Genomic DNA, 21,324 nt, shown 5'->3' on the forward strand with positions numbered 1-21,324 from the left:
AGGGGGAGAGAGAGGGGAGAGAGAGGGGAGTCAGACAGGTGGAGTGAGAGCGGAGTAGAGAGCACAAGAGCAGCAGAGGGAGAGAAGAAGAGAGGGGGGAAGAGAGAGAGAGGTGCGGGGAGAGAGGGTGAGAGAGAGAGATGGGTTGAGAGTGAGAGGGGGTGTGAGCGACGGGTGAAAGAGAGGGGTGAGAGAAAGAGGTGAGAGAGAAGGGTAAGAGAAAGGGATGAGAGAGTGGAGAGAGAGGGGAGAGGGGGGAGGGGGAGAGAGGGGGGAGGGGGAGAGTGGTGTGGGAAGATTGGTGGGCGAGAGAGAGGGGTGAGAGAGAGGGGGAAGAGTGGGGGGAGAGAGAGGGAGGAGAGAGAGGGGGAGAGAGGTGGGGAGAGAGAGAGGTGGAGTGAGAGAGGAGTAGAGAGCACAAGAGGGGCAGAGAGAGAGGGGAAGAGAGAGAGAGAGAGGTGGGGGGGAGAGAGGGTGAGAGAGGGATGGGTTGAGATTGAGATGGGGTGTGAGCGTGAGGGGGTGAGATTGTGAGGGGGTGAGAGAGAGGGGTGAGAGAGTTGGGTTGAGAGAGGTGTGAGAAATAGAGTGGGGCGTGAGAGGGGGCGAGTGAGAGAGAGAGAGGGGGCGAGAGAGAGAGATGCAAGTGAGCGGGAGGGAATGGAAATGAGAGAGAGAGTCTGAGAGAGTGAAAGAGCACACGAGAAGGGGACGAGAGAGAGAGAGAGAGCGAGAGAAAGAGAAAGACTGATAGAGAGGGGGCAGAGCGCGATAGGGAGAGATAGAGGGCAAGCCAGAGACAGAGGGATGAGGGAGAGAGGGACACGAGGGAGAGAGAGAGTCGGGTCAGAGAGAGGGTTTGGGTAGAGAGTGAGTGAGGGGGTGAGACAGAAAGAGAGGGTGAGAAAGAGAGAATGCGAGTGAGGGGGTGAGAGCGAGGGAGAGAGAGAGAGAGAGAGAGAGAGAGAGAGAGAGATGTCTCAGTGAGGACCAGGACAGAAGAGGTGAAAGCAGGACCCTCACCAGATGGTGGGAATGAAGCCTAGAATGTTGCTGTTCCTTGCGCAGCTCTGTATCTATGTCCTGTCTTCCGGGTCAGAATACAGAAGGTCACTAACCCGTCCCTGTGCTGTTTACTGTGAGTGATCTTATCGGCTGCAGGATTTCCTGAAGGCTCCAGATCTCTCTCTCTTCATCTCTCTGTGACTGACCAACTGTCTTTGATGCGGTTATGGACGAGACAGGAGTTAGGAATTCAGCTGAGACAGGAACATCCTGAGTTCCCACAGGAGACAGAGAAACAGACAGAATGGGAAATTAGACTGATGCAGTCAGGGTTACACATGGAGAATGGCCCTGAGTCCCACAGAGATCTGGAAAATCCCAGTTTCCATCCCTGCCATGTGCTGCTGTGTCTCTCTGGAATTGAGAATTCTGTTGGCTCCGGATCTGGAGTAGCTGCAAGAGTGAGAGACGCTGACAGAGGCAGCAATTAGACCCACACAGTGAGAGATACCACATGGAGAGATACTGAGTGATATCACCAGAGTGCTGGAATGTATCAGGATCACACAATGGACATGATGAAAGGGTTGTGATTAATGGTGCACGGGGATCAGTACTCACTGACGGTTGAGCTATGAGTGGGACAGGTGATGGCCTCGTGCTATTCTCACCCGACTGTTCACCCAGATGTTAATGCCGGTGTCCAGTATAACCCATCTAACTGCCGAATATCCTTTTAGGAAGGAAATCTGTTAAGGCAGCGGGTCTGGCCTACACCTGATCCAGACCCAGAGCGATGTGGTTGACTCTAAACTGCTCTCTGTAATCATCCAGCAAGGCACTCAGCTCAAGGGCAGCTCGGGGTGGGCATGCGATGCTGGCCAGCATCCCATGATTGAATTAAACACAACACTGCTGGGAGCAGTGTCCTGGCCAACCGTGTCGGTAAGCTTATGGACAGGACTTTAAACTGACAGAGAGGATGCAGGGCCAGGGTTCAGGTGAAAGGAGCTTTCCAAATCCAAAGAGAAGTGGCAATGTAGCCGAAGACAAGCAGAATGGAACAGGAAGAGATAGAGTTTAACTGAAACTGTACATCAATGAATTGGACTGTGACAAGAAATTGTGGAAAGAGCATCTTCCTTTTTTGGACTGGATAAAGTCTCTGCAATAAGGTGGATGGACTGTGGTACAGAGATAAATGAGATTTAGTGGTGACACGGTGAACAAAAGGTGGAACATGAATATTCTATTGTACACCTCCTTGAGGGGTCTCAGGGAGAGCAGGATGGGTAACCCTGACAGTAATGGGGAACAAAGGCAGTACAGAGAAAGCATTTGGCCTCAGATGATGAAGCTGAATCAGCCTGAATGCAGATTCTGGGTAACAAATGTCAAAAACACAAGCAGGAGAACAGTTTAGAGGCTGCCTAACAGCATTTCATTGCTCAACCCCGTTCCACATTCCAATTTATTCCTGTGAACTGCAAAGGCACTGTGATCATTTTGGGAGACTTCTGTTTTTGTATAATCTGAGACAGTCACATCGGCAAAAGTGATGTTCTCCAAACTCCTCTTTGAATGTTTCTGTCAGTGTTTCTTTGAATAAGACGTTTTGCAAACGGCCAGGGAGGTGACTATCTCAGATCGACCATTGGGTGATGACGCTGTGGGAAGGAGTAATGTCACACTGAGATATCCTCTGGGAAATTGTAGCGTAGTGGAATTCAGCGAGATGATGGATTTTTAAAGTGACCATAAAGCACACCCAACAATCACAACCAAAGCCATTGACATGTGTTTGAGAGGAGAACTGACCGAGGTAAACAGGGGAAACAGTGAATTTTTTGGCTGGAAATGGACAGTACAAAACATTTACAGTCATAGAGATGTACAGCACAGAAACAGGGCCTTCGGTCCAACTCATCCACGCCACCCACATATCCTAACATAATCTCACCACATTTGCCAGCACTTGGCCCAAATCCCTCTCAACTCTTCTTGTTCATATACCCATCCAGATGCCTTTTAAATGCAGGAATTGTACCAGTCTCCACCACTTCATCTGGCAGGTCATTCCATACACGCAATACCCTCCACATCAAAACGTTTTCCCTTACATTCCTTTTATATCTTTCCCCTCTCATCCAGAACCTAGGCCATCCAGTTCTGGACTACCCCACACCAGGGAAAATACCTTGTCTGTTAAACCTAACCATGTCTCTCATGGCTTTATAAACCTCCATATGGGTTACCCCTCAGCCTCAGACATTCCACGGAAAACATCCCCAGCCCATTTAACCTCTCCCTTCAGCTCAAATCCTCCAATCCTTTCAGCGTCTTTGCAAATCTTTTCTGAACCGTTTCAATTTACACAGCATCACTCCGTTAGGGAGGAGACAAGAATTGCACGCAATATGCCAAAACTGGCTTATCCAATGTCCTGTATTGCCACAATATGACCTCCCAACTCCTCTACTCAATGCACTGATCAGTAAACACAAGCATACCAAACACCTTCTTCACTATCCTATTGACCCACAATTCTCCTTTCAAGGAACAATGAAACTGCACTCAAAGATCTCTTTGTACAGAAACACTCCCTGGGACCTTAACATTAAGTGTATCAGTCCTGCGAAGAGTTGCTTTCCCAAAATGCAACACCTCCCATTCATCTAAATGAAGCTCCATCTGCCACTCCTCAGCCCATTGGCCCATCAGTTCACCATCCCGTTGTGATGTGAAGTAACATTCTTCACTGTCCACTACACCTCCAATTTTGGTGTCATCTGCAAACTTACTAATTATACCTGCTGTGTTCACATCCAAATCATTTATATAATTAATGGAAAGTAGTGGACGCAGCACCGATCCTTGTGGCACTCCACTGGTCACAGGTCTCCAGTCTGAAAAAAACACCCTCTGTCTTCTACCTTCGTGCCAGTTCTGTATCCAAATGGCTGGTTCTCCCTGTATTCCGTGAGATCTATCCTTGCTCTCCAATTCCCCATGTGGAAACATTTCGAATACCTTACTGAAGTCCATATCACTCACATCCACCGCGCTGCCCTCATCAGTCCATTTGCTACTTCTTCAAAAAACTCAATATCTTGAGACATGAGTTCCCACGCACAAAGCAATGCTGACTATCCCCAATTAGACATTGCCTTTCTAAATGTATGTAATTCTTGTCCCTCATTTATCCGTCTTTTAATGTGCCCACGACTGATGTCTGGTGAACCAGTCTGTAGTTCCCTGGCTTGTCCTTACCACCTGTCTTAAACAGTGGCACTACGTTAACCCAACCTCCAGTCTTCTGGCACCTCACCTGTGTCTATGAATGGTACAAATATTTCACCACGGGGCACAGCAATCACTTCTCTAGCTTCCCACAGAGATCGAGAGTACAACTGATAAGGTCCTGGGGATTTATCCACCTTTAACCATTTCAAGACATCCAGCACCTCCTCCTCTGTAATGTGGACATTTATAAGATGACATCATCTATTTCCCAATGCTATTTCCCAAACCATCATTCTATTCTATATCTTCCATGTCCTTCTTTACAGGAAATGCTTGTTTTCATTATCTCCCATCTCCTGCAGCTCCACGTGCAGGCTGTCTTGATCTTTGTGGGCCCTATACTCTCCCCAGTGACCCTTTTGTCCTTTATGGATTTGTAAAAACATTTTGGAATCTCCTTTAACCCATTTACCAAAGCAATCTCATGTCACCTTTTTGCCCTCCTGATATTCCCTCAATCGCTACACAACACTGCAATCTCCGAATTCCTGACTGATCCCTACCAAACACTGCAACCTCCCACTCCCACACTGACCCAACCCAACACTGCAATCTCCGAATTCCTGACTGATCCCTACCCAACACTGCAACCTCCCCCTCCCTGAATAATCCATACCCAACACTGTAATCCCCCCCTCCCTGACTGATCACTAACGAACACTTTAATCTCCCCCTCCCTGACTCATCCCTACACAACACTGTAATCTCTACTCTCCCGGATTAATCCCTACACAACCCTGATCCTACCCCTCCCTGACTAATCCCTACCCAACAGTATAATCTCCCCCTCCGTGACTGATCCCTACCCAACACTGCAATCTCCGCATCCCTGACTGATCCCCACCCAACACTGCAATGTCCCCCTCCCTGACTGATCTGTACCCAACACTGCGACCTCCCCCTCCCTGAATAATCCCTACCCATCACTGCAACCTCCCGCTCCCTGATTAATCCCTACCCAACACTGTATTCTCCCCCTCCCTGTGTGATCACTACCGAACACTTTAATCTCCCACTCCCAGACTGATCCTAAACACAACACTGCAAATTCCCCTCCCTGACTAATAACTACACAACACTGATCTCTACCCTCCCTGACTAACTCCTACACAACACTGAAGCTAACGCCTCCCTGAATATTCCCTACACAAAAGTGTAATCTCCCCCTCCGTGATTGATCCCTACCCAACACTGCACTCATACCACACCCTGACTGATCGCCACCCAACACTGCAATCTCCCCCTCCCTGACTGATCCCCACCCAACACTGCAATCTCCCCCTCCCTGACTGATCCCTACACAACACTACAATCTCCCGTCCCTGACTGATACGTACCCAACACAGCAACCCTCCACTTCCCTCACCGATACCTATGCAACGGTGCACTCACCCCCACCCTGACTGATGCCTACCCAACACTGCAATCTCTACTACGGACTGATCCCTACCCAACACTGCAAACTCGCCCTCCCTGACAAATCCCTACCCAACAATGCACTCACCCCCTCCCTAACTGATCCCTACCCAACACTGCAAACTCCCCCACCCTGACAAATCCCTACCCAACACTGTAATCTCCCCCACCCTGACTGATCCCTAAACGACACTGCACTCACCCCTCACTGACTGATCCCTACACAACACTGCAATCCCCCCCTCCGTGACTGATCCCTACACAACACCGCAATCTCACACTCCCTGACTGATCCCTACCCAACACTGCAATCTCCCCCTCCCTGACTGATCCCTACCCAACACTGCAATCTCAAACTCCCTGACGGATCCCTTCACAACACTGCAATATCCCTTTCCCTGACAGATCCCTACCCAAGGCTGCAAGCTCCCTCTCCCTCACTGATACCGACGCAACATTGCACTCACCCCCTTCCCGATTGATGGCTACCCAACACTGCAATCTCCCCCTCCATGATTGATCCCTACCCAACACTGCAATCTTCTCCCCCTGACTGATTCCCTACCCAACACTGCAATCTTCCCCGCCCTGACTGATCCCTACCCAACACTGCAACTTCCCCCTCCCTCACTGATACCTACGCAAATTGCACTCACCCCCTCACTGACTGATGCCTACCCAATACTGCAATCTCCCCCTCCCTGACTGATCCCGACCCAACACTGTAATCTACCCCTCCCTGACTGATCCCTACCTTACACTATAATCTCCCCATCCCTGAATCATCCCTACACAACACTGCAACCTCCCCCTCCCTGACTAATCCCTACCCAACACTGTAATCTCTCCCTCCCACACTGATACCTACGCAACACTGCAACCTCCCCCTCCCTGACTAACCCCTAACGAATACTGCAATCTCCCCCTTCCTGACTGATCCCTACCCAACCCTGCAAGATTAACCTCCCTGACTGATCCATACCCAATACTACAACCTCGCTCTCCTTGACTAATCCCTACCCAACACTGGTAGATTGCAGCGTCGGGTGGGGATTAGTCAGGGAGGGGGAGTTTGCAATTTAGCGTAGGTATTAGTGAGGGAGGGGGAGGTTGTAGTGTTGGGTAGGGATCATTCTGGGAGTGGGAGATTGCAGCGTTGGGTAGGGATCAGTCAGGGAGGGGGAGATTGCAGTGTTGTGTAGGGATAAGTCAGGGAGGGGTATGAGTGCATTGTTGCGGAGGGATCGGTCAGGGAGAGGAGATTGTAGTGTTGTGGAGGGGTCAGTCAGGGAGAGTGGTGAGTGCAGTGTTGGGTAGGTATCAGTCAGGGAGGGGATGAGTGCAATGTTGCATAGGTATCTGTCAGGGAGGGTGTAAGTGCAATGTTGCGTAGATATCAGTCAGGGAGGGAGAAATTACAGTGTTGTGTCGAGATCAGTCAGAGAGGGGGTGGTGGCATTGTTTTGTAGGGATCAGTCAGGGAGGAGATTGCAGTGTTGGGTAGGGATTAGTCAGGGTTGCCGAGGTTGCAGTGTTGGGGAGGGATCAGTCAGGGAGGGGGAGATTGCAGTGTTGGGTAGGCATCAGTCAGGGAGGGTGTGAGTGCAATGTTGGTTCAGGATTAGTCAGGGAGCCGGGGAGGTTGCAGTGATGTGTAGCGATCAGTCAGGGAGGGGGAGATCACAGTGTTGTGTTGAGATTAGTCAGGGAGGGGAAGGTTGCAGTGTTGGGTAGGCATCAGTCAGGGAGGGTGTGAGTGCAATGTTGCGTAGGTATCAGTCAGGGAGGGAGAAACTATAGTGTTGTGTAGAGATCAGTCAGGGAGGGGGAGTGGGCATTGTTTGGTAGGGATCAGTCAAGGGGGAGATTGCATTGTTGGGTAGGGATTAGTCAGGGAGGGCGAGGTTGCAGTGTTGTTTAGGGATCTGTCAGGGAGGGGGAGATTGCAGTGTTTGGTAGTCATCAGTCAGGGAGGGTGTGAGTGCAATGTTGCTTTGGTATCAGTGAGGGAGGGGGAGGTTGCAGTGTTGGGTAGGGATCAGTTAGGGAGGGGAGATTGAAGTGTTGGGTAGGGATCAGTCACGGATGGGGAGATTACAGTTTTGGGTCGGGGAGATTAGTCAGGGAGGGGAAGCTTGCATTGTTGTGTAGGAATCAGTCAGGTAGGGGGAGATTAAAGTGTTCCGTAGTGATCAGTCAGGGAGGGGGAGATTACAGTGTTGGGTAGGGATTAGTCAGTGAGGGGGAGATTGCTGTGCTGGTTAGGGATTAGTCAGGGAGGGGGAGATTGCTGTGCTGGTTAGGTATCAGTGAGGGAGGGAGAGTTTGCATTGTTGTGTAGGGATCGCTCAGGGAGGGCGAGATACAGTGTTGTGTCGGGATTAGTCAGAGAGGGGGAGGTTGCAGTATTGTGTCGGGATCAATCAGTGAGGGGGAGATTGCAGTGTTGTGTAGGGATTAGTCAGGGCGGAGGTTGCAGTGTTGGGGAGGGATCAGTCTCGGAGGGGGAGATTACAGTGTTGGGTAGGGGTTAGTCAGGGAGGTGGAGATTGCAGTGTTGTGTAGGTATCAGTGAGGGGGGGTAGATTACAGTGTTGGGTAGGGATTAGACAGGGAGGGGGAGGTTGCAGTGTTGTGTAGGGATCAGTGAGAGAGGGGTAGATTACAGTGTTGGGTAGGGATTAGTCAGGGGGGGAGGTTGATATGTTTTGTAGGGATCAGTCAGGGAGGGGGGAGATTGCACTGTTGGATAGGGAGTAGTCAGGGAGGGTGTGGTTGCAGTGTTGGGTAGGCATCAGTGAGGGAGGGGGTGAATGCAATGTTGCGTAGGTATCAGTGAGGGAGGGTAAATTGTTGGGTAAGGATCAGTCAGGGATGGTAATATTGCAGTGTTGGGTAGGGATCAGTCAGGGAGGGGAGGATTACAGTGTTGGTTAGGGGTTGGTCTGGGGGGCGGTTGCAGTGTTGCGTAGGTATCAGTGAGGGATGGGGAGATTACAGTGTTGGGTAAAGATTAGACAGGGAGGGGGAGGTTGCAGTATTGTTTAGGGATCAGTCAGGGAGGGGTAGATTTCAGTGATGGGTAGGGATTAGTCATGGATGGGGAGGTTGCAGTGCTGTGTAGGGATCAGTCAGGGAGGGGAAGATTAAGGTGTTGGGTAGGGATCGGTCAGGGAGGTGGAGATTGCAGTGTTGTGTAGGGATCAGTCAGGGAGGGGGTGAGTGCAATGTTGGGTAGGGATCAGTCAGGGAGGGGAGATTGCAGGGTTGAGTAGGGATCAGTCAGGGAGGGGAGATTGCAGGGTTGAGTAGGGATCAGTCAGGGAGGGGGTGAGTGCAGTGTTGGGTAGGGATCAGTCAGGGAGGGGAGATTGCAGTGTTGGGTAGGGATCTGTCTGGGGAGAGATTGCAGTGTTGGTGAGGGATCAGTCAAGGAGGGGGTGAGTGCAGTTATGGGAAGGTATCAATCAGGGATTTGTTGATTGCAGTTTTGGTTCAACACTGTAATCTTTCCATCACTGACTGATACCTATGCAAAATTTGCACTCACCCACTCCCTGACTGATGCCTACCCAAGACTGCAATCTCCCCCCTCCCTGACTGATCACTACCCAACACTGCAAACTCCCCCTCACTGACTAATCCCTAATCAACACTGTAATCTCCCCCTCCATGACTTAACCCGACACAACACTGCACTCACCCCCTCCCTGACTAATCCCTACCCAACACTCTAATCTTCACCTCCCTGACTGATCCCTACACAACACTGCAGTCACACCCTGACTGACTAATCCCTACACAACACTGCACTCAGCCCCTCCCGGACTGATCCAGACACATCGCTGCACTCATCCCGTCCCTGACTAATCCCTACCCAACACTGCAATCTCCCCCTCCCTGCCAGATCCCTACCCAACACTGCACTCACCCCGTCCCTGTAAGATACCTACCCAACACTACACTCACCCCCTCCCTGTCTGATCCTGAACCAACACTGCAACCTCTCCCTCCCTGACTGATCCCGACCCAACACTGCACTCACCCCCTCTATTTCTGATCCCTACTCAACACTGCCATCTCCCTTCCCTGACTGATCCCAACCCAACACTGCAATCTCCCCCTCTATTTCTGATCCCTACCCAACACTGCCATCTCCCCTCCCTGACTGATCCCAACCAACACTGTACTCACCCACTCCCTGACTAATCCCTACCCAACGCCTCAAACTCCCTCTCCCTGACTGATCCCTACATAACACTGCATCCTCCCCCTCCCTGACTAATCCCTACCCAACACTGTAATCTTCCCCTCCCTGACTGATACTTATACAACATTTCACTCACACACTCCCTGACTATTGACTACCGAACACGGCAATCTCCCCCCTCCATCACTGATACCTACGCAACATTGCAGTCACCCCCTCCCTGACCGATGCCTACCCAACACTGCAATCTCCCGTCCCTGACTGATCCCTACCAAGCAATGCCACCTCCCGCTCCCTGACTGATCTCTACACAACACTGTAATTTCTCCCTCCCTGACTGATACCTACACAACATTGCACTCACCCCCTTATTGACTGATACCTACCAAACACTGCACTCACGCCCTCCCCCACTGATCCCTACCCAACACTGCTATCTTCCCTTCCCTGACTGATTCCGACCCAACACTGCAATCTCCCCTCCGTTACTGATCCCTGCCCAAAACTGCAATGCACTCATACTCCTCCCTGAGTGACCCCTACGCAATATAGTAATCTACCCCTCCCTGACTGATCCCTACCCAACACTGCAATCTCGCATCCCTGATTGATCCCTACCCAACACTGCAATCTCCCCCTCCGTTACTGATCCCTGCCCAAAACTGCAATCTCCCTCTCCCTGACTGATCCCTTCACAACACTGCAATCTCCCCCTCCGTGACTGATCCCTGCCTAACACTGCAATCTCCCATTCCCAGACTGATCCCTACCCAACACTGCAACCTCCCCCTCCCTCACTGACACCTATGCAACATTGCACAAACCCCCTCCCTGACTGATCCTTACCCAACACGGCAACCACCCCCTCCCTGACTAATCCCGACCCAACACTGTAATCTCCCCCTCCCTGACTGATCTCGGCACAACACTGCAATATCCCCCTCCCTGACTGATCCTTAACCAACACTGCAACCTCCCCATCCCTGACAAATCCCTACCCAACACTGCAATCACCCCCCTCCCTGACTGATCCCTAAACACCACTGCAACCTCTCGCTCACTGAATAATCCCTGCACAAAACTGTAATCTCCCCCTCCCTGACTGATCGCTACACATCGTTGCAACCTCCCCCACTCCCTGACAAATCCCTACCCAACACTGTAATCTCCCCCTCCCTGACTGATCCGAACCCAACACTGCAATCTCCCCCGCCCTGACTGATAACTACAAAACACAGCAATCTCTCCCTTCTTGACTGATCTCTACACAACACTGTAATTTCTCCCTCCGTGACTGATATCTACGCAACATTGCACTCACACCCTCCCGGACTGACGCCTACCCAACACTGGAACCTCACACTCCCTGACTAATGCCTACACAACACAGCAATCTACCCATCCCTGAATGACCCCTACGAAACACTGCAATCTCCCCTTCCCTGACTGATCCCTACCCAACACTGCAATCACCCCCTCCCTGACTGATCCTCCCCAACTCTGCAATCTCCCCCTCCCTCACTGATACCTATGCAACATTGCACTCACCCCCTCCCTGACTGATCACTAACCAACACTGCAAACTCCCCCTACCCGCATGATCTCTATCCAAATCTGCACTCACCCTCCCTGACTGCTACCGACACAACACTGCAATCTCCACCTTCCTGAATGATCACTACCCAACACTGCAATCTTCCCTGACAGATCCATAGCCAAAACTGCAATCGCCCTTTCCCTGACTGATCCCAACACAACACTGCACTCACACACCCTCCTTGACTGATCCCTACCCAACACTGTAATCTCCCTCTCCCTGACTGATCCCTACACCACACTGCACTCAACAACTCCCTGACTGATCCCTACCCAACACTGCAACCTCCCCCTCCCTGACTAAACCCTACCCAACACTGCATTCACCCCCTCCCTGACTGATCCCTACCCAACACTGCAATCTCCCCCTCCTGGACTGATCCCTACACAACACTGCAACCTCCCCCTCCCTAAAGAAATACTTTCCAACACTGTATTCTCCCCCTCCCTGACTGATCCCTACACAACAATGCAACCTCCCCCTCCCTGTCTAACCACCACCCAAAACTGCAACCTCCCCCTCCCTGACTAATCACTACCCAACACTGTCACCTCCCCCCACTGATCCCAACACAACACTGCACTCACACGCTCCGTGACTCAACTCTACAAAACACTGTACTCACCCCCTCCCTGACTGATACCTACACAACACTGCACTCACCCTCTCCCTGACTGATCACTACCCAACACTGGACTCACACCCTCTCTGATTGATCCCTACCCAACTCTGCATTCTTCCCCTCCCTGACTGATCCCTACCCAACACTGCAATCTCCCCCTGACTGTCTGATCCCTACCCAACACTGCACTCACCCCCTCACTGGCTGATCCCTACTCAACACTGCAATTTCCCCCTCCCTGAATGATCCCTACACAACACTGCAATCTCCCCCCTCCCTGACTGATCCCTCCACAAAAGTGCAACCCTCCCCTCCCTGACTAATCCCTACCCGACACTGTAAACTCCACCTCCCCGACTGATCCCTACCCAACACTGCCACCTCCAACTCCCTGACTAATCCCTACCCAACTCTGCACTCACCCCCTCCCTCACTATTGCCTACCAAACACTGCAATGTCCTCCTCCTTGACTGATCATTACTCTACACTGCACTCACCCCCTCCCTGCCTGTTCCCTACCCAACACCGTAATCTCCCCCTCCCTGACTGATCACCACCCAACAATGCACTCACCCCCTCCCTGACTGATCCTTACCCAAAACTGCACTCACCCTCCCTGACAGAACCCTACCCAACACTGCAATCTTCCCCTCCCTGACTGATCCCTACCCAACACTGCAATCTCCCCATCCCTGACTGATCCCTAACCAGCACTGCAATCTCCCACTCCCTGACTGATCCCTACCCAACACTGTAACTTTCCCTCCGTGACTGATCCCTACACAACACTGTACTCACCCACTCCCTGACTGATCCCTCCCCTACACTGCAACCTCCCCCCCTTACTGATACCTATGCAACATTGCACTCACCCCCTCCCTTACTGATACCTATGCAACATTGCACTCACCCCCTCCCTGACTGATGTATGCCCAACACTACAATCTCCCCCCTCCCTGACTGATCCCTACCCAACACTGCAATCTCCCCATCCCTGACTGATCCCTACCCAACACTGCAATCTCCCCATCCCTGATTGATCCCTAACCAACACTGCACTCACCCCCTCCCTGACTGATCCCTACCCAACACTGCAATCTCCCCATCCCTGACTGATCCCTAACCAACACTGCAATCTCCCACTCCCTGACTGATCCCTACCCAACACTGTAACTTTCCCTCCGTGACTGATCCCTACACAACACTGTACTCACCCACTCCCTGACTGATCCCTCCCCTACACTGCAACCTCCCCCTCCCTTACTGATACCTATGCAACATTGCACTCACCCTCTCCCTGACTGATGTATGCCCAACACTGCAATCTCCCCCCTCCCTGACTGATCACTACCCAACACTGCAACCTCCCCCTCCCTGACTAATCCCTACCCAACACTGTAATCTCCCCCTCCCTGACTGATACATACCCAACTCTGTAATCTCCCACTTCCTCAGTGATACCTACACAACTCTGCACACACCACTCCCCCCCCCCCCCCCCCACCCCCCCAAAGGTTAGATCGCATTGAATCCAGGCGGCATTGGCAAACTGGGTACACAGTTGACGTGATGGTAGGAAGCAGCGGGTAATTGTCAGACTTAAGGCCTGTGACTAGTGGCATACCTCAGCGGTAATAGAATCAAAGAATCCCTCCTCTGTGGACACAGGCCATTCGGCCCAACATTTCTACAGGCCCTCTGAAGATTATTCTGCCCAAACCCATTCCCCTACTCTGTTATTCTGCATTTACCCCTGACTAACGCAACTTGCTTACACATCCATGAACACTATAGGCAATTGAGAATTGCCAATTTACCTGACCTGCATATCTTTGGACAGTGGGAGGAATCCGGAGCACCCAGAGGAAACACACGCAGACATGGTGAGAACGTACAAACTCAGTTGTGGTGGCATAGTGGCTCAGTGTTTGGCACTGCTGCCTCACAGTGCCAGGGACCCGGGTTCTACCCCAGCCCCCGATGACTGTCTGTGTGGAGTTTGCACATTCTCCCTGTGTCTGCGTGGGTTTCCTCCGGGTGCTCCGGTTTCCTCCCACAATCCAAAAATGTACAGGTCAGGTGAATTGGCCGTGTTAAATTGTCCATAGTGCGAGGTGCATTCGTCCATCTTAAATATTGGGCAGGGAGAATGGCTCTTCGGCATGGACTTGTTGGGCCAAATGGCCTGTTTCCATACTGTAGGAAATCTAACCCTAACAGGATCTAACCCACACAGACTATACTGTGAGGTTGGAATTGAACCCAGATTCACGGTGCTGTGAGGCAGCAGTGTTAACCACTGAGCCACTGTGCCACTGAGCTGGTCAGTGCTAGGCCCATTGCTGTTTGTTATCTTGATCAATGATTTGGATGAGGATGTTTTAGGCATGATTATTAAGTTTGCAGTTTGCAATAAAATAAGTGAGGAAGGTTCTCAGCAATTGCAACAGGGCCTTGATCAGCTGGGGAATTGGGCTAAGAAATGGCAAATGGAGTTTAGTATAGACAAGGGCGAGATCTAGCATTTTGGAAAGTCACATCAAGACAGGGGTTTCATGGTGAATGGTAGGGCCTGAAGGAGTGTAGTGGAACAGAGGGACCTTGGATTCCAGGAACACGGCTCTCTGAACTCAGGGAGACAGGGCAGTGAAGAAGGCTTTTGGCACACTGGGCCCTTCACCAGTCAGGGCATGGAATATCGAAGTTGGGAAGTTCTATTGTAGTTGTACAGGATGTTGGTGAGGCCGCACTTGGAATATTGTGTTCAATTTTGCCTACCTTGCTATACAAAGGATGTTATTAAACTGGAAAGAGTACAGAAGAAACTTACAAGGATGTTTCCAGAACTCAACTAGACAGATATAGAGAGAGGTTGGACAAGCAAGGACATTTTCTTTAGTGTGTAGGAGACTGAGGGGTGTCCTTATAGAGGTGTATAAGATCATGGGAGGCATGGATAGGGTTAATGCACTCAGTCTTTATCCAAGGCTTCGGGAATCAAGGATGAAAGGGCATCAGTTTAGGGTGAACGGGGAAAGATTAAAAGGCAACCACAATCTGGAAGGACATTGTAGGGATCTCCAAGCAGCTGCATGTGTCCTCTACACCTGCAACACGGAGCAACACACATCAGGCCCTATCAGGAAGTGCCGGAGCAAATACAATGCCAAGGGAACTAGGACTCCTCCCAGAATGGGAAAACGTGTGTCTTTGGTGTTCTACCTCCCCAGGGAGATAATGACAGGCCCCACACTGACACATCCACACCCGCTCACAGATGGAGACTCCCACTGACTGTCTCCCATGTAACTGCACCTTTTGCCCCCAGCCCTGAGTCACAGCCGAACTCAGATTCCATGAATCATGTGGTTACCCAATGTAAAGCTGCTTATGGTCTCACTACGTACATAACAGCCATTCCAGGCACCCAGCTGGTGGTCAGCACCAAAACGATCCCTTCTCTGTCACAGATACTGACTGTCAGTCTGTCATACACATAGTGGAAAATGAGGAGCAAACCAAATGAATCGCCATGTGCCTTAGTACAGCAGGCCATTCAGCCCTCCCTAAAGACCAACAGCTAGGGAGGGGCATCCATGATGAGATGAAGGCAGCGATCCTCACTGCTCGAGGGCAGGATAAGGCAGATCCTGCAGAGGCACTACATAGCTGCAGAACAACAACCAGGGGAATGCCCCTCCCATTCCCCGTCAGCTTTACCCGGAGACTTTGTGTCCAATTTGTCTGGATTTTTGGGGATGTGACCTGCACCTCTCTTAGCAATTAGAAACTGGGCCAGACCCTTTGTCTCCCATGTCTCAGAAAGGAGGAGGGACAACTGGGATTCGACTCCTCAATCGCGCCCGTAATGAGGCTTGGGCTCTCTGCTAATTAATCGCTGAATATGAAATAGACTTTAGGGATTTCCACATTGTGTGACAGGAGCCCAGGGATCAGAAGCGATTGGTCGGGTTTGCCCGAGAATGGGTGCATGGTAGTGGGATACCAAGCACCCTGCCTGAATACGGGTCATTTTCGGACATCGATATACCAGGAAGCCCACCAGGGAGAATTCTTCAGAAACAAAATTAAAAACTGGCTGTGACCAGGAGGGAAGGCTCCTCCCTCAGCTTGTCCCACACATACCAGGCTCTCACAATGGACTAGTCATTAAACGCACAGGGAATTCCTTGTTCACGAACATTTATCACAAACTGACACTAATCATAATGAATGTATGAGGGATACAGTAATCAGAGTGGTGTCCTTCCCCATTAAAATAACATTGTTCCCAACTGACCCACAGAATAATGGGACAAAGGACAGGGAAATTTGAGGGAAAACACACAGCCCAGAAAAGTAATTAACAGATAAAAGAAAAGGGAACTCCTTAATGATTTAGCAACAGTATACGAGTCCACTCCCAGGGCAGGAGTGTTACCGGTCAGGACGCTGACTTGTCTAATTTGAAGAATAAACTCAGGATCCTGACCAACAACTCTCTAATGAACCTGAGAAAGACTGAATGTAGAAAACCCAGAGGAGACCATGGGACAACTCGAGGAGAATCAGGCTAACCACCAAGAGTGAGCAAACTGGAGGGTCACGCCAACACGATTAACCAGATCACCCACGGCCTAATCAGAGATGACGGTGAGCAGTAAAACCGCAACGTATGCAGTATCTATGGTAACGGGATGGTGGAACAGCTGAGGGAGGAGTTCAGGCAGGCCAGCCAAGGGAAAGTCCCATCCCAGGTCAGTGACAAACAGCATACATATTTGTTCCAGGAGAACACCCACATGAACCTCTCTCACTGTCAGTGACAGCAGCTCACCAAGGGATGGGTTAATGACAGCCGTAAGGACACTCTCGGTGGGACACCTGGGCTTCGTACGAGGGATTCCAATTAACCCAAGCGACCAAAGTTAGGCTGAAGTCCAAATTATCGGAGTTGTATAAAATAGGTATTTGGATGGGCTACCATGATTACCTCCCACTTACTGCGGAGATAGAGGAAACATTGCCAGGGACCATACTTACATAAATGGGAAGGAACAGGTCATACCATGACATTCCCATAGTCTGTTATCCAAGAATGCGGCTCCTCTCACATCGGCTGTGGTCCTAAACACACTCACCTTGACATATCTTGCGATACCGGTGGTTAGGATTGCAGGCTGCCACAGATAGGTACGATCATGGTGAATAATGCCTGGACACACCCCCAGGGGCTGGAAGATAGATGGAAGTCCACGGGTGATCACCTTAGTTTCATTCATTTGCAGTATTTGATTGTTCCTGGCTGGGCCAGTATTGATTTCCTGCCCATAGTTGCCATTACGACAGATTGGTCATATTAAATTTCCCATTGTGTCAAGGGATATTCGGGCCAGCTGGAATAGCCATAGGAAATGCAGGGTTTCAGGAATATCATTGGGGGAGTGGGTCTGAGTTGGATTCTGTTCAGAGGGTCATTGTGGACTCAATGGGCCGAACGGTCTGATTCTGTTCTGTCAAGATTTTACGATATCACTTATCAGCTATAAGACTTAGGGTGTAGGTTTGCTCGCTGATAGGTTTGATATCCAGACGTTTCGTTACCTGGTTGGGTAGCATCATCAGTGACGACCTCCAAGTGAAGCTATAAGACCATCGGTTTGGAAAACGTACACAATGGCTTTTGCACAGACTGCTGGCTACTCTGACAACAAGCAAAACCAGCTTTTAAAATTAGGTTTGTAATTTATTGCAGAAGCTTCTTTTCTTTCCTTTCAAGTGGATGAGTTGGGAGAGATGTCACAACCTACTGGCTAAAACACAGATAGACAGCCAAGGTTTATTGGCCAACGAAATCTCCCAAATCACAAAACCCGCACACCAGGCACAGCGCAAACACAGCATAAAGTAAAAGGCAGCAGTTATTCTGGACAGACGTATCTACCAAACAAATCAGGGCCCAGACAGGAAGGCACCGGGTCCTGATACACAAGGAAACTAACAACAAAAAGCCATACAAATGATTGGCAATACTTCAAACTATTAACGGATTCTCCTAATTGACCAGAAAGATAGAAAGTTCCTGAAAACCATCCGGAAATGAACAAAAACAGGTTTATCTGCAGACTGATTGCCTGAATCTCTGGAGGCCTTCTAAGGAGACCAGCATAGCAAGAGACAGAGACCATCTGACCATCCAGAGAGAGAGAAGACAAGAGAAAACAGTTTCACAGACCCAGAAGCAGAAGCAGAGAGAGAGAGAGAGAGAGAGAGAGAGAGAGAGAGAGAGAGAGAGAGAGAGAGGGACAGGCTGAAGCAAAACCCTGGGGCATGGGAGACAGGGAATGTGAAAATCCATTGAGAGAGAGTTGGAACCAACTGGAATAACAAGTGTCACCCCTTCAGTCTGTCCATGTTTTAACTCCTCAGTCTTAGTCTGACTTCCCCTTCTCTCCCTCTCTCTGTCCCCTCTCTCTCTATCCTTCTGTCTGTCTGTCTCTCTCTCTCACATACACACTCTTTCTCTCACTCTCTCCCTCTCCCTGTCTCTCACTGCCCATCTTTCTCCCATCCCCCTTCTCCATCCCCACTCTCTCCATCTCTCTCTATTTTTCTCACCCTCCCTTTCTGATTTTCGCTATTTCAGACCTGAAAGATCTCACCGAATTTTGTACCCCCTCAAAAATACTATGCCCTTCATTTTCATTGTCCTCCCAAATTTATCCCCTTTCACAAATATCTTCCCTCCCAAATAATTGCCTCACCAAATTAGCCCCCCTCAAATATTTTGCTGGCCCAACATTGCTGTGAGCCCCACCCCCTGAGGCCGAGGGAAATGAGTGGAAAAGTGTGGAGCTGGAAAAGCCCAGCAGGTCAGGCCAGAACCGTCGACTCTCCTCACTGACCTGCTGTGCTTCCCCAGCTCCACACTTTGTAACTCTGACTTTCCAGCATCTGTAGTCCTCACTTTCTCACGCAGGTAAATGAGCCTGGGTTGACTGACTGGCCTGTGGCTGTTTTAATGCACAGCAAGATCCCAGTCCCAGAATTATAGAAGGCTTGTATCACAGATGGAGTCCTTTCTGCCCATCCCCCCTTTCTGCGGAGAACTCTTCTCCGTGTTGTGGTTCTGTTCGCCGAGCTGGGAATTTGTGTTATAGACGTTTCCTCCCCTGTCTAGGTGACATCCTCAGTGCTTGGGTGTCTCCTGTGAAACACTTCTGTGATGCTTTCTCCGGCATTTATGGTGGTTTGTCTCTACCGCTTCCGGTTGTCAGTTCCAGCTGTCGGCTGTAGTGGCCGGTGTATTGGGTGTAGGACGATGTGTTTGTTAAACACACCAACCTGGACCCAATATACCGGCCACTGCAGCGGACAGCTGGAACTGACAACCTGAAGCGGTAGAGACAAACAACTATAAATGCCGAAGGAACCAACACAAAAGGGCTACACAAGAGGCTCCCAAGCACTGATGATGTCACCTAACAGGGGACGAAACGTCTATAACACAAATTCCCAGCTCGGCGAACAGAACTACAACAACGAGCACCCGAGCTCCAAATCTTCTCACAAACTTGGAACATCTCTTCTCCATCCTGTCTCAGACTTTGCGTCTCATGCTGTCCCTCCCTCAAATTCTCTGTCTCTCACAGCAGCCTCTCCTTTCTCCACCAACCCCAAAACCCCATCAAACAGTCCCCTGTCTTTGGCTGTCCCACTCCACCCTTGTCTCCTAATCTCCCCCTTCCCATGTAGACCCACAGCTCCTGGGCTGGAGGGCATGGTGCAGAGACTAACATACCTTTTGACTGACTGCTGTCATGCACAGAAAGATCCCACTCTGCAACCATACCCAGCCACACACACTGTCTTTCTCCCTCCTTATGTGTCCTTCTTCCTCTCCCTGTTTCTCACTGCCCATCTCTCTCTCCTCAATCTCTCCATCCACACTCTCTCCATGTCTCTCTTTCTCTTTTTGTCACCCTCCCTTTCTCTTTTTCTTCATTTCAGACTAAAATGAGAAAAGTACTTTTATGTCCCTCACACTAACCCCCTCCCCACAGTCGGGGTAACAATAGGGAGAGACCAGGAAAAGGTTGATCCCCCGCATTAACTGTACAGCATCCAGCGACACAGAGACAAACTCTTCCCATGTCCCTTCCCCAGTCACTGGTACAGGGGTCTAGGGAGACAGAGGGAGAGAAATTACAAGAGAGAAAGAGAGATGGGTAGACAGACAGTGAAAGGGAGGGAGAGAATAAGAGAAAGACAGGCAGGCAAGAGGGTGGGAAAGAGGGTGAGAAGAACTGAAAAAGAGCAGGAGGGAAGCAGCGAGAGAAAGGGCGAGAGAGAGAGTAAAACTCCAGGAAGGGAAATACAATGTCAGACAGATACAAGGGGAAAAGGGAAGGCAAAGACAGGGAGTGAAGGTCAGATAGACAGCAAGAGAGAAAACCCAGGGAGAGATATAGGGTAGAGAGAGAGAGAGGAGTTGCAGCAGCAGCATAGAGCTGAGAGATGGGAGTTGGGGTGGGGGGTTTCCAGCTCCTGTCTGATGATTCCGTATAGCAGAATAATTTGATTCTCTGTCTCTGTACTGTCCGGGTTTCAGCTCCCAAATCAAATGCTCAATCATTCACGATCCTATTGAATAGTAGAGCAGGCTCGAGGGGCTGAATGGTCTCCTCCTGTTCCTATTTCGGATGGTCTTATGTTCTTAACACTACCTCCCAACTCTTGGTCCCCACACTGGAGGTTATGACTCCACAAGGCCCTGATCTGTAGAGTGCTGCACTCTTCCGTGAGTCTCGGATGGAACCAGCCTGATTTGGATTGGAGTTGCAGCCTCTCAGTGAGAAGTAAAATATCCTTGAGGTTCCCCTCAGTCTCTCACTGTATGGTGGAGCCGGCCAGTCACGGGGAAGCAAACAACAGGCCAGGTCTGCTCTGTCCTCCCGCTCCATTTCGGAAGGCCACATGGGAGGGGCTTGGTTCCTTCATCAGCTTCCCGTGCTCTCCCTTCTGGGTTAGAGTTGGTGGCCGAATGGCCTTGCCTCTGGCTCTTATTGAGGTGCAGGCTGGCTATAATTGGGTTATACAGGGCATGCCACTGGAGTGAAGCCAGTTAGCTCAGTTGGCTGGGCAGTTGGTTTATAATGCTGAGTGAAAAC

This window comes from Chiloscyllium punctatum, chromosome 4, assembly GCF_047496795.1.
Source record: "Chiloscyllium punctatum isolate Juve2018m chromosome 4, sChiPun1.3, whole genome shotgun sequence".
In the NCBI taxonomy this organism is placed as follows: Eukaryota; Metazoa; Chordata; class Chondrichthyes; order Orectolobiformes; family Hemiscylliidae; genus Chiloscyllium; species Chiloscyllium punctatum.